The following is an 11,189-nucleotide window of genomic DNA, read 5'->3' on the forward strand; positions in this document are numbered from 1 at the left end:
TATTTCATTTTATTTTATTGAAATTTACACTATTTTTGCAATATATACTTACAAATTAGACAAATTGGCTTCACCCTGGGCTCATTTTAAACAGAATTTCGAAAACAATCAACCTTTGAAAGAGAAATTTTTTTAGCTCTGGTATAATCAAAGCGAAAAATACAAAAAAAAACGATTTTCCTAAGTAAACCCAAACTTTTGACCGGTAGTGTATAACTTTCGATAAAAAATGGGTTAGTCTAAGCAAAAAAATTAAAATAAAATCATTTATTTGAAAGAGCAACAATTTTATCAAATTAAGAAATACAATGAATCAGAACACAAACCAGTAAAGAAAAATATTAGCTAAATCAAACCCTATATCTCATTGTCGAAAACGGATCTCAGCTTAAAAACACAATCAAATTGAAAAAACGTCACTCGAAAAAGAGGTTAAAATTAAGTTAAAAAGTTTCATATTTTGTTATTTTTGTAGAGTATTTTTTAAATCAATGATCAATGATTTGGATCCTTTTTCCATTTTAAAATTTAATTTTCGAACAAAGATAATCAGAATTTGGAGTTTAGTGCAGCACGATTTTAATTGAAACATAACTCGCATAAAAATTTAAGAATTCTTGCGATTTGAAACTTTTGAATCGAAATTTACTTCTTTATTTTGAATGGTCTCATGTTCCGATTCTTAGACTTTTATTTTTGTTTCATTTTCTATATTTTTTTAGCTTGAACAGTCTTTTTTAGCCTAACAAATTTAAAATCCCAAGCGAAAATATTATAGATAGTTTATACATAGTGTAAAGTATTATACAAAATATTCGTTTGTTTTATACATTTTTTCTTTAAGACAAATAAATAATATATATAACACTTCACACTATATATAAACTATATATAATTTTTCCGCCTGGGATATTGATTTTTGATCTTGTAATTGCCCTAAAACTAAAAAAATGTTTTCAGAAATATTCAAGGTATAGGTAATGTTTTCCGAAACTTTTTATTTATGTTTAGTGACAAAAAAATCGTCAGATTTGATGTCTGAAACTTCAAACCAACATTAAAAAATACGGGTCACTTTAAGAAGCTTAAAAAAATTTTTAAAAGAGATTTAAGTCAATTTTGAACATAAATATAAACTTTTATCCCAGGTCGATTTTTCAGACTGGCGCGGCCCTGTATTACAAGATTGTATGCGAAATTGTAAATGTATGTGAATGTTTTGGAAAACGTTATACCCTGAGGCGTTGCTACCGAATGTAGTCGCGTGACTATATTAATCATGATAATTCTTCAACATAAAATTTTAAATAAAGACGAGATTTTTTAAGGAAAATTAAAAGACTCTCACCGTTTCGGTTAATGAGATATACACTATATTGGCTCACTCGAGGTCACTCTTTCGTGCGCCCTCGAAATCGGATTCAGATTTCACAATTTTTAATTGGCAATATGGGACATTTCGTATCTCGCAATGTAAATTCTGAGAGATTCAAGGTATTCGAGGAGATTGAAAAATGGCTTTTTGAAAAGCGGTAATAATTGTTTCGAGCTGGTGTGTCGACAAGCACCGGGATCATAACATTGTACCATATATAGTGCAATGTGATATAAAGTATAGGTTAGGGTGGTCCAAAAATGCATTGTCAATTTTTTTTTTGCATATAACACGTATTTCCCATAAGAATAAAGACGTTACTTTTTGAATAACACACCTATAAGTCTCTTTTATAGGGTCCCAAAAAACCCCATAGGGTAAAAATGGGTTTTGCGAGTTTTCGGCGCTAATTATGATTTTGTTATGAGTTTTTTTATGCAAACTGTTTTGTGATACATAAAATACCACATTATACTGATGATGAGATGTTGTAATAATTTTTTCAAACGATTTACTATTGTGTTACAGTCCCCTTCAATTCTCGGAAGGGCTATAGAAGGGAGGGCTATTGAAGGGTTTCACTGTATTTGTGTATTATTTACTTTGAGTGACTTAATAATTAAGTAAAGCCAGATAGTTGCGGTTTTTTCCAAAATTGTCAACATTTCACCCATTTTTTACTTAGTAAAGTAATGAATAATCAAATTAATAAACATAGTTTTTTAAAGAATTTATTATTCTTCATAACTATCTTCTATCAGATAAGTTCTAAAAAGTTGCGGTTTTTCTGGAATTTTTAACTTAGCTTTTTCTTTTTAGTTATGAACAAATAATAAATAAAAAATAGACCGAATCACTTTTCGAACAATCTCTTTCCTTTTTGTGAATATATTTTTCTGAAATAAAACAGATATAGATCTTGTTTGAATTATTATTAATATTTATAAATTGTTCCTAACTAAAAAGTTAAAGAAAACCTAAACATTTCAGCAAAAAACACAAATTTCTAGCTTTACTCTAAGAAAATAAAATTAAAAACAATAATAACTTGTTTGAAAAATTATGTCTGATAAATTGCATTCATTATAACCTCGCTCTAAGTAGTCGACAAAAAGCGGAAATTAAGAAAAAAAACGCAACTATAAGTTGTTTAAACAATTTTTATTGTTAATCAGAATTAATTATTACTCCATTCTAATTGAAAAGTAGACAAACAGTTCAAAAATTCAGAAAAAACCGCAACTATCTAGTATTAATATAGAAGAATAAAGCTATAAACAATTATAATTTGTTTCAACAATTATTTTTGCCAAATGGAATTAAATATTGTCTCACTCCAAGTGAAAAGTAGACTAAAAGTTGAATATTTAAGAAAAATATCTCAATTTCTCGAGCAATTTCTAGCATTATTCAGACAGAATATGATTAACAATAATAATAAATTGTTTAAAAATTTATGTTTTGTTGATATTAACTTAATCTTGCCCTATTTTAATCCAAAATGCAACAAAATGTTCCATTTTTTGATAAAATCGCACCTTTCTATCTCTATTCTAAGAGCAAATTTCTAAAAACAATAATAAATTGTTTACGAAATGTATTTAAACATCGTATTAAAATTTAAAAAGCGTGTTATAAACTCGACGGGGCTTGCACCACCTCCTAATATCATTTTTTTCAAAATCAAAAACATGAAATTATTTTTTTGGGGATTCAAACCAATTTCTGAGTGATATGCATGAAAATTTGAAGAAAAAAATTTGAACAACCCTAGTATACATTATGGAAGTCTAAACATGCATTGGACATTTTTTTATTTTTATGCATATCAGTAATGGCTCTAATTATGATTTTCTGCGTATTTTTAATAAAAATTGTTTATAATACTTCAAATATTATTTTGTACTGATAATTAGATGTTTATATAAATTGAATAAACAATTTTTAGCTTATTTTTACCTTTCCAATTAGAGAGAGTTAATAATTAATTTAATTCAGCAAACATAATTACAGTGAAACCCTTCAACAGCCCTCCCTTTTATAGCCCTTCCGAGAATTGACGCCGCGCCGTAGGTAGATATAACAGGAACAGCGCGGGGTCCGGGGGGTCTGCGATTGTCACTCAGGCGAGCAGTCAAGCGTGAACAAACATCTAAGATCACTAACTTTTATGCAACTATGTATGCATAAGCGAAACACTTCGTAAAAAAACATTTAAAGTGGGAAGCACACACTTCTGTGTTAGTTAACAAAAATTACTTACTTTTATATATATTAGATTAATTGTCTACTAAAAACACAGTTTTCACAATTCTTACGTCAACACTTGACGATTAAAGTTTATAAAAAACTACAGTGGGACTCCAATGCTTGAATCCGACTAGACTTCTCTTTCTACCATGTGAGATAGGCAGATACGATCCGATTGTGCTCCAATGACGGGTCGTTTCGTTTCGATTCTCTCTGTTTATCCAATAATTCTTCTTCTTCTTTGTTCGATATTCACTGCTCTTTTTCATTAAAATTGCTTCAATAACTTCGAGATACTGCTGCGCGATATATATTCGCATGTCAGGTTGCGCTGTTGTTAAAGTCACAGGCAGGCTCATTTTACTCATTCAATCGCACGAAATAATCTGTGCAGTCCCTTCAGCTTCATTTGGCTCGACGTTAGTTCGCCATCGTGCTTATTCGCGTGTACCTCCCTCTTTGAGTGAACTTTCGCAACTTCATGGCGTAGTTACAGAGATAAGTCGTTAGAGTACATCGCCTTACCACGGCGCTCCTTTTTTGTCACGCCTGAATGATCACCGCAACCCCCCCCCCCCCGAAATGTCTCTCAATGATGCCAGCGGGACGTTGTCAATTCCCGGAAATACTCAATCCAGATTCGACTGTATTCAGAATATTGTAAAGAGATCATTTCTATGTTTTAACTTTAAAGGAATGGTAGAATAATAAAAGAAAATAATGAAGATAACATCTTTTCATTTAAAGTCATAAAAACTTAATTGCAAGTCAAAACACTATTTGTCAATAAAAGCCGTTAAACTGCAACATTTTTAATTTTTATCTCTTATACATTATACAGTTGAAGCATTTAAAACAATAGAAATCAACGCTATCATTTCCAATGCTATCAATTGAAGAATGAATAAATAAATTTATAAATTTTAAAAATGATCTAAGTTTATTGGATAGAAAAAAAATCATTGAAAAATTTTTCAGGAATATAATAAAAATTTTGTTATTATCTTGGAGCTCGGATTTTCCCACCAATTTTCGAAAATCCTGCAAGATTAAACAAATTTAATTAATTTTTTAAGAAAAAAATTACTTTTACTTGTTCTAGGAACCTTGATGAAAAAATATATTAATTTTTAATCAAACGTTGTCAGTAAAGTACAAGTAGAAACGTTAATGCGGATTCTAAAAACGTCGCTTGTAAAAGTGTTTTTTTGTCTAAATGTGTAAATTTCTACAATAAACTTCCAGTATTTACAACATAATTTGAATTACAGTTTTACAATATTTCAACTTTGGCAAAGTCTTGTATTTTTTTTTGTAATGATTTGTAATTTTCTACCATAATTTACGTAAAATTAAGTGTTTTTATTAAGTCCAGCACTCAATGTTCCAAAGAAGAAGAAAAATATTGATAAACAGTTGTACAAATGTTTGAATTGTAGAAACATATACTTCATTGTTTTTTTTACTTTTCTACAAGAAAATATATGAAAAATCTAGGTATTTGTATTGAATTGTCTTTCTTTTTTAAACCTATTGCATTTGTTTACAAAAAAGTTCATGTTTTAACAAAAAGTTAAAGTTATATAATTGCTGTAATTTCTTGTAAACATTTGTACGACCAGAATTTTTCTCAAATATTCAACATTTTGACTACTCTTCACTCAGAGAGAGGTAATAATTAATTCAATTCAAAAAACCTAATTGTTTAAACAAATTATTAGTGATTATAACTACCTTTTCTTAGATATTTGCTAGAAAGATGTGTTTTTTCTGAAACCTTTTACTTTGCTTTGGCTTTTTACTTATAAACAAATAATAAATGAACATTGTATTTTCTCCAGGATTAGGGGGGGGGGGCTGACAATAAAATATGTGCAATTTCAAAATTTTCTTTTACGCTTTGCAATAAATTTTATCTTGTAATGATAAGCAAAATTTTTACAAGTCATTTACAGAACTACTTCCACCTACATACTTCTAACTATTTCATCCTTTATTTTGATTTCTGCTGTGAGATAGCCTTTCTGTTTAAATTAACTCAAAAATTAATGAAATTAATGAAAAACTCAAGATTTCAAAAAAAAAGAGCAACTGCCAAATATTGTTCTGAGGGAAGATAGTTATAAACAATAATGCTTGTTAAGGACGTACACTACGTAAATCAATCTCGAAAGTTACCTATCTTTGAAATGATTTATAAAATCGACAAAAATAGATCTATTATTAATTTCTATAAATCTTAAAGGATTGTTCTAAGCATACTTTAGAAAAAAATAATTCAAGTTAAAATTATTATTCAACAGTAGTTATTTACGGGTTATAAATCTTGTTTAATCCTAATGATCAAAGCCTCATTTTATTTTTAGAAGGATTCTCTCAATTTCTATTTGGGTGGATTTTATTTAGAAAATTAATTTAGAAATCATACTGTTATTATTGGTATAAACAATCATAGTGTAAATTTTAATTGACACCACCCAACTAGAATGATAAAGAATCCTTCGAAGAATAAAATGAGGCCTTGATCATTAGTATAAAATAAGAATTGTAACCTTCACTTAAAGAGAAAGCAAAAGCTAAAACTCTAAATAACAATTGTTATATTATATGCTGTAGTTTTATTTCCATAACCTAATTTCCTATAGTTTATGGGCCCAGAATACGCGTTAAGTCCCCTGTGTCTTATGTGTGAACTGTGTACCAGGTAAACTGTGTCTATAGTGATAAAACTGTGAACTAAAAATAGGAAACTTAAAAGTTAAAAGAAACATTAAAGCTTTTGACGGTGAGAGGTACAGTGTGTGGAAATTTAGATTACGCGCCTTGTTAATTGAACCAGATGTGCTTAAAGTGATCGACGATGCAACCCTGGATAAGCAAATTGATGAGTGGAAGAAAGCTGATCGAGTTGCGAAAAGTGTGATAATTGAATATTTATCTGACTCTTTCCTTGGGTTTGCAAAAGCAGAAAGCACTGCGAAGGAAATGTTTCAATGTTTAGATATTATATATGAACGAAAAAGTCTCGCCACTCAATTGGCTCTTCGAAAGAAATTGCTTGGAATAAAATTACATGGTGATGCACCTTTAATAAAGAATTTTCAAACTTTCGATGACTTAATAACTGAACTATTTAGTGCCGGTTCAAAATGAGAAGAAACTGACAAAGTTTCACATTTTCTGTTAACGCTTCCATCATTCTATGATGGTGTGATAACTGCAATAGCAGCCTTTTCAGAAGATAATTTAACTCTCGCTATTGTCAAAACAAGACTTTTCGATCACGAAGTGAAGATTTTCAGTGAATGCAATGACACCAGTACCAAAATGCTACATACGGAAAGTATAAATGTCGAATGAGTAAAATCACAGAAGAATCCACAAAAAGGACAAAATAAAGAACGATTCTTTAAGAGAAAATTTAAGAAGAAATCTTCGAACTTAACCTGTCACCATTGTGGTAGAAAATGAAACTTCAAGAAGGAATGTTACCACTATAAAAGAGGACTACAATACGAAAGACAAAGAACAGTTCAAGCTGTTCAAATGTCTCAACCATCGACTTCAAATACAGCCAATACTTCTGGTTTCGCCTTCATGACTGGAGATTATCAATCTAATAATGGAGACAAGGAAATTTGTATTCTAGATTCTGGTGCATCTGATCACCTTATCAACAAGGAAGAATTATTCAGCGAATTTATTGAGTTAAAGCTTCCAATAAAAATTTTCGTGGCGAAGAACGGAACTTTTATCACAGCGACAAAAAAGAGCAGCATCCACGTTATAAGCAACAAGGGCGTCAAGGGCGTTCTAAAGGATCTTCTGTACAGTCCTGAGATTCCTCATCATCTACTTTCTGTAAGAAAAATGCAACAGGAAGGGATGCCAATCACCTTTGATTAAAAGGGTGTGGAAATAAGAAAAGGTGGTAATATTATAATCATTGGTAAGTCTCTGAATAATTTGAACTCTAATGTGCAAGTACCCAGTACTGAAAGAGATACTTATAATTCGTGGCATCAGCGGTTGGGTCATATTAGAAAAAGTAAATTCATAGAGTTGAAAAATAAGCAGATGATCAATGATATAGGTCACATTGAAAAAGCTACACCTAATGATAATATATGTGAAGCGTACCTACAAAGGAAACAGGCTCGATTACCTTTCGAAAAGTTTAAAGATAAAAGCTATGCAAAAAGACCACTTTTTATTATTCATTCTGAAGTCTGTGGTCCAGTCACTCCTACAACAAATGACAATAAAAATTATTTCGTATTGTTCGTTGATGAGTTCACTCATTATTGTGTTGCATACCTGATTACATATAAATCGGATGTATTTTTAGTTTTTAAAGATTTCATTGCAAAAAGTGAAGCTCATTTACTGTGGATTACTGTGTGCATAAAGTTATAGGCTATTATTTGACATTTCCACGAACTCCTCAATTAAATGGTATATCAGAGCGAATGGTTAGAACGTTAACTGAAAAAGCTCGTTTAATGATTTCTATTGCGAGCCTAGACAAATATTTCTGGGGTGAGGCTGTTCTTACTGCTACTTATTTGATTAATTTACGCCAATTAAAGCTTTGAGCGTAAATAAAACACAATATGAATTGTGGCATGATAAAAAACCTCAATTAAAGTATTTAAAGGTTTTCGGTTTTCCTTCTTTTGTCCATAATAAAACTAGAAAAACTAAATTTGAAGAAAAATCTTGGAAAAGTATTCTAGTAGGGTATGAATCGAATGGCTGCAAAGGGTGGGATGTGTGAAATGAGAAATCTGTTATAGTGAGAGATGTTATTTTTGATGAGACAAATTTCTTAGAATCTAGACAGAAGATGAAATCTGGAGGGGTTAACTCTGAAAACTCTCACAATGAAACTGATGCATATGATGTACCTGAGGTAAGGTTAAAATCAGTAGTACATTCTAATAAATCTGATAGTGAGAAATCAGATATGTCAAAAGGGAGGGTTTAAAGGATACCTAATAAGATAGCAAAATTAGATCAGGAATCTAATAAATCTTTAAATGAAACAGATATGCACAGAGAGTCATTATCTCAAGAATGTGATTGTAAAGCAGACAAATTTTCTAAGCCTAGAAGAAGTGATAGAATCAGGCATCAACCTCGAAAATTTTATAATGAAGATAACACACTAGATGATTATCTCATGAGCGCTCAGTCAATAGTTTATAAAATCCCTACTGCTTATCATGAAATTAAAATGAGTGAAAATTGAGTTCATGGGAGCAAGCTATTAAAGATGAAATTAATTCACTATTATTGAATAAAACTTGGACATTAGTATCAAAGCCTGTAAATAAAAACTTTGTCGATTGCAAATGAGTATTTACTATCAAAAATGACGAATTTGGAAACCCATTGAAATATAATGCTCGGGTTTTTGCCCGTGGCTTTAGTCAAGAGTATTTGGCGAAGTACAATGGAACCTTTGCTCCAGTTGCTAGAATTTCAAGTTTTAGATTTATAATAGCTTTTGCAAATCAATTAAATTTTTTAGTTCATCATATGGACGTAAAAACTGCTTTTCTAACTGGAATATTAAATTAGGAAATTTATATGAGGGTTCCCGAAGGAGTTCAATGCAAAACTAATCAAGTTTGTAAATTGAATAAAGCAATATATGGGTTAAAACAAGCAGCAAGGTGTCGGTATGAAATGTTCGAAAAAGTACTTCTTGAAAAAGGTTTTAAAAATTCTGCCGTTGACCGTTGTATTTACATTTTAGCTAGAGGCCATGAATCTAAAAACATCTATGTAGTACTTTATGAGGATGATCTTGTAATTTCCACTGCTAATATGGACACAATAAATGGTATTAAAAACTATTTGAAGGATAAATTTTATATGACAGATTTAAAAGATATTAAACTGTTTTTGGGAATTAGAGTTAATAGAAATGAAAATAAAATAACCTTGAATCAGAGTCTATATATAAAAACAATTTTAATTAAATTTAATATGTCTGATTGCAAAGCTGTCAGTATGCCTCTTGAAAATAAATTAAATTACACAGCTTTGAACTCCGATGAGAAATATGATGCTCCTTGTCGATATCTTATTGGATGTTTAATGTGTGTGATGCTATATACGCGACCTGATCTAAGCACTGCTATTAATATTTTGAGTAGATATTTGACAAAAAGTAATAAAGAATTATGGAAATGTTTAAAAAGGGTGCTTAGGTATCTCAAAGGTTCAATAGATATTAAATTGACTTATATTCAAGGCAATTATAATGATCTTCTGATTGGTTATGTTGATTGTGATTGGGGTGGAAATGAGGAAAAGGATATAAAAAGTACAACGGGGTATTTATTTCTTTTATTCGAGCGTTGTACAATATGCTGGTGTACAAAAAGACAATTATCGGTAGCAGCTTCATCTACTGAGGCAGATTATATGGCTCTTTTTGAAGCTGTAAGAGAAGCAATGTAGCTCAAAGCTTTAGCAACTAGTATAAATGTAAATATTGAAAAACTAATAATAATTTATGCAGACAATAATGGTTGCAAAAGCATTGCTAATAATCCGACTTGTCATAAAAGATCAAAGCATATTGACATTAAATATCATTTCTCGAGAGAACAAGTTGAGAAGAATATAATAATTTAAATTATATCTCTACAGGCAATCAACTTGCAGATATTTTTACTAAACCATTGCCAGCAGTAAAATTCCTGGAATTTAGAAATGGAATGGGTTTGGAGTAAAAAGAAAAATTACTGCGATTGTAATTTGTGTATATATTGTAAAAAGAGTTTTTTTTTTTAATTTCTGTAATATTGGTAATGGTCTAATTGGGTTTTTTCTAGGTTTCCCTAATCCTTAGTAATACATGTTACGCCACATGTATACTCCCAGGAAGTACTTGGAAGGTGCGTAGACGTCTTGTCTTACTTGATTTTTTTCTAAGTATAGTATAAGGAAAGGCATTATCTTGTTAAGATGTCATTTACTGAAGTTATTTGTATATAATTGAATTATTTTTTGAGGAGGCGTGTTGGTTTATTTCAAAGAATGTGTGGTGTAATTCAAAAACTAATCATTATATTTTGAGGGCGGTTTGAGTGGCTGAATGACGGCTCTTGTTTCTTAGAAGTGAAGCAGAACCAAAGGCAGGGCCGAACAAGTCAAATGTTGTCGCCCCTAAGAGGGCTGGTGTGAATGTGTAATCTCTGGTTTATTTAGATCAGAATTCCATACAAGAAAGACGTGCTTTCCAAAGTACTCTTTGAATAAAGCACAAACTTATGTTAAATTATATGCCGTAGTTTTACACTAAGGGAAAAGGGCACAAAAAGTAAAAAAATTCAGAAAAAACCGCAAGTATCTAGTATTACTATAGGCATAGAAGATGATAGCTATAAACAATAATAATTAGTTTAAACAACTATTTTCGCTAAATTTTATCAATATTAACTTATACTAATTCATAAATAGATAAAGAGTGGAAAATTATAGAATAAACTTCATTTTTCTAGCATTGTTTTAAGATAATATTGTGACGAATAATATAAATCGTTCGAAC

At 30.3% G+C, this 11,189-nt stretch overlaps 1 protein-coding gene across 1 annotated transcript in view; it reads right to left on the reverse strand.

Moving 5' to 3' along the window:
• LOC117169199 overlaps nucleotides 1-3,990 on the reverse strand; it is a 74,158-nt gene extending 70,168 nt beyond the window's left edge. The window contains exon 1 of the mRNA XM_033355440.1: nucleotides 3,639-3,990. The gene's annotated coding sequence lies outside the window, so the exon portion shown is untranslated. The remainder of the gene's footprint in view (nucleotides 1-3,638) is intronic.
• Nucleotides 3,991-11,189: the final 7,199 nt, after the last annotated feature.

The sequence above is a fragment of the Belonocnema kinseyi genome, chromosome 3, assembly GCF_010883055.1.
Source record: "Belonocnema kinseyi isolate 2016_QV_RU_SX_M_011 chromosome 3, B_treatae_v1, whole genome shotgun sequence".
NCBI classification, from domain to species: Eukaryota; Metazoa; Arthropoda; class Insecta; order Hymenoptera; family Cynipidae; genus Belonocnema; species Belonocnema kinseyi.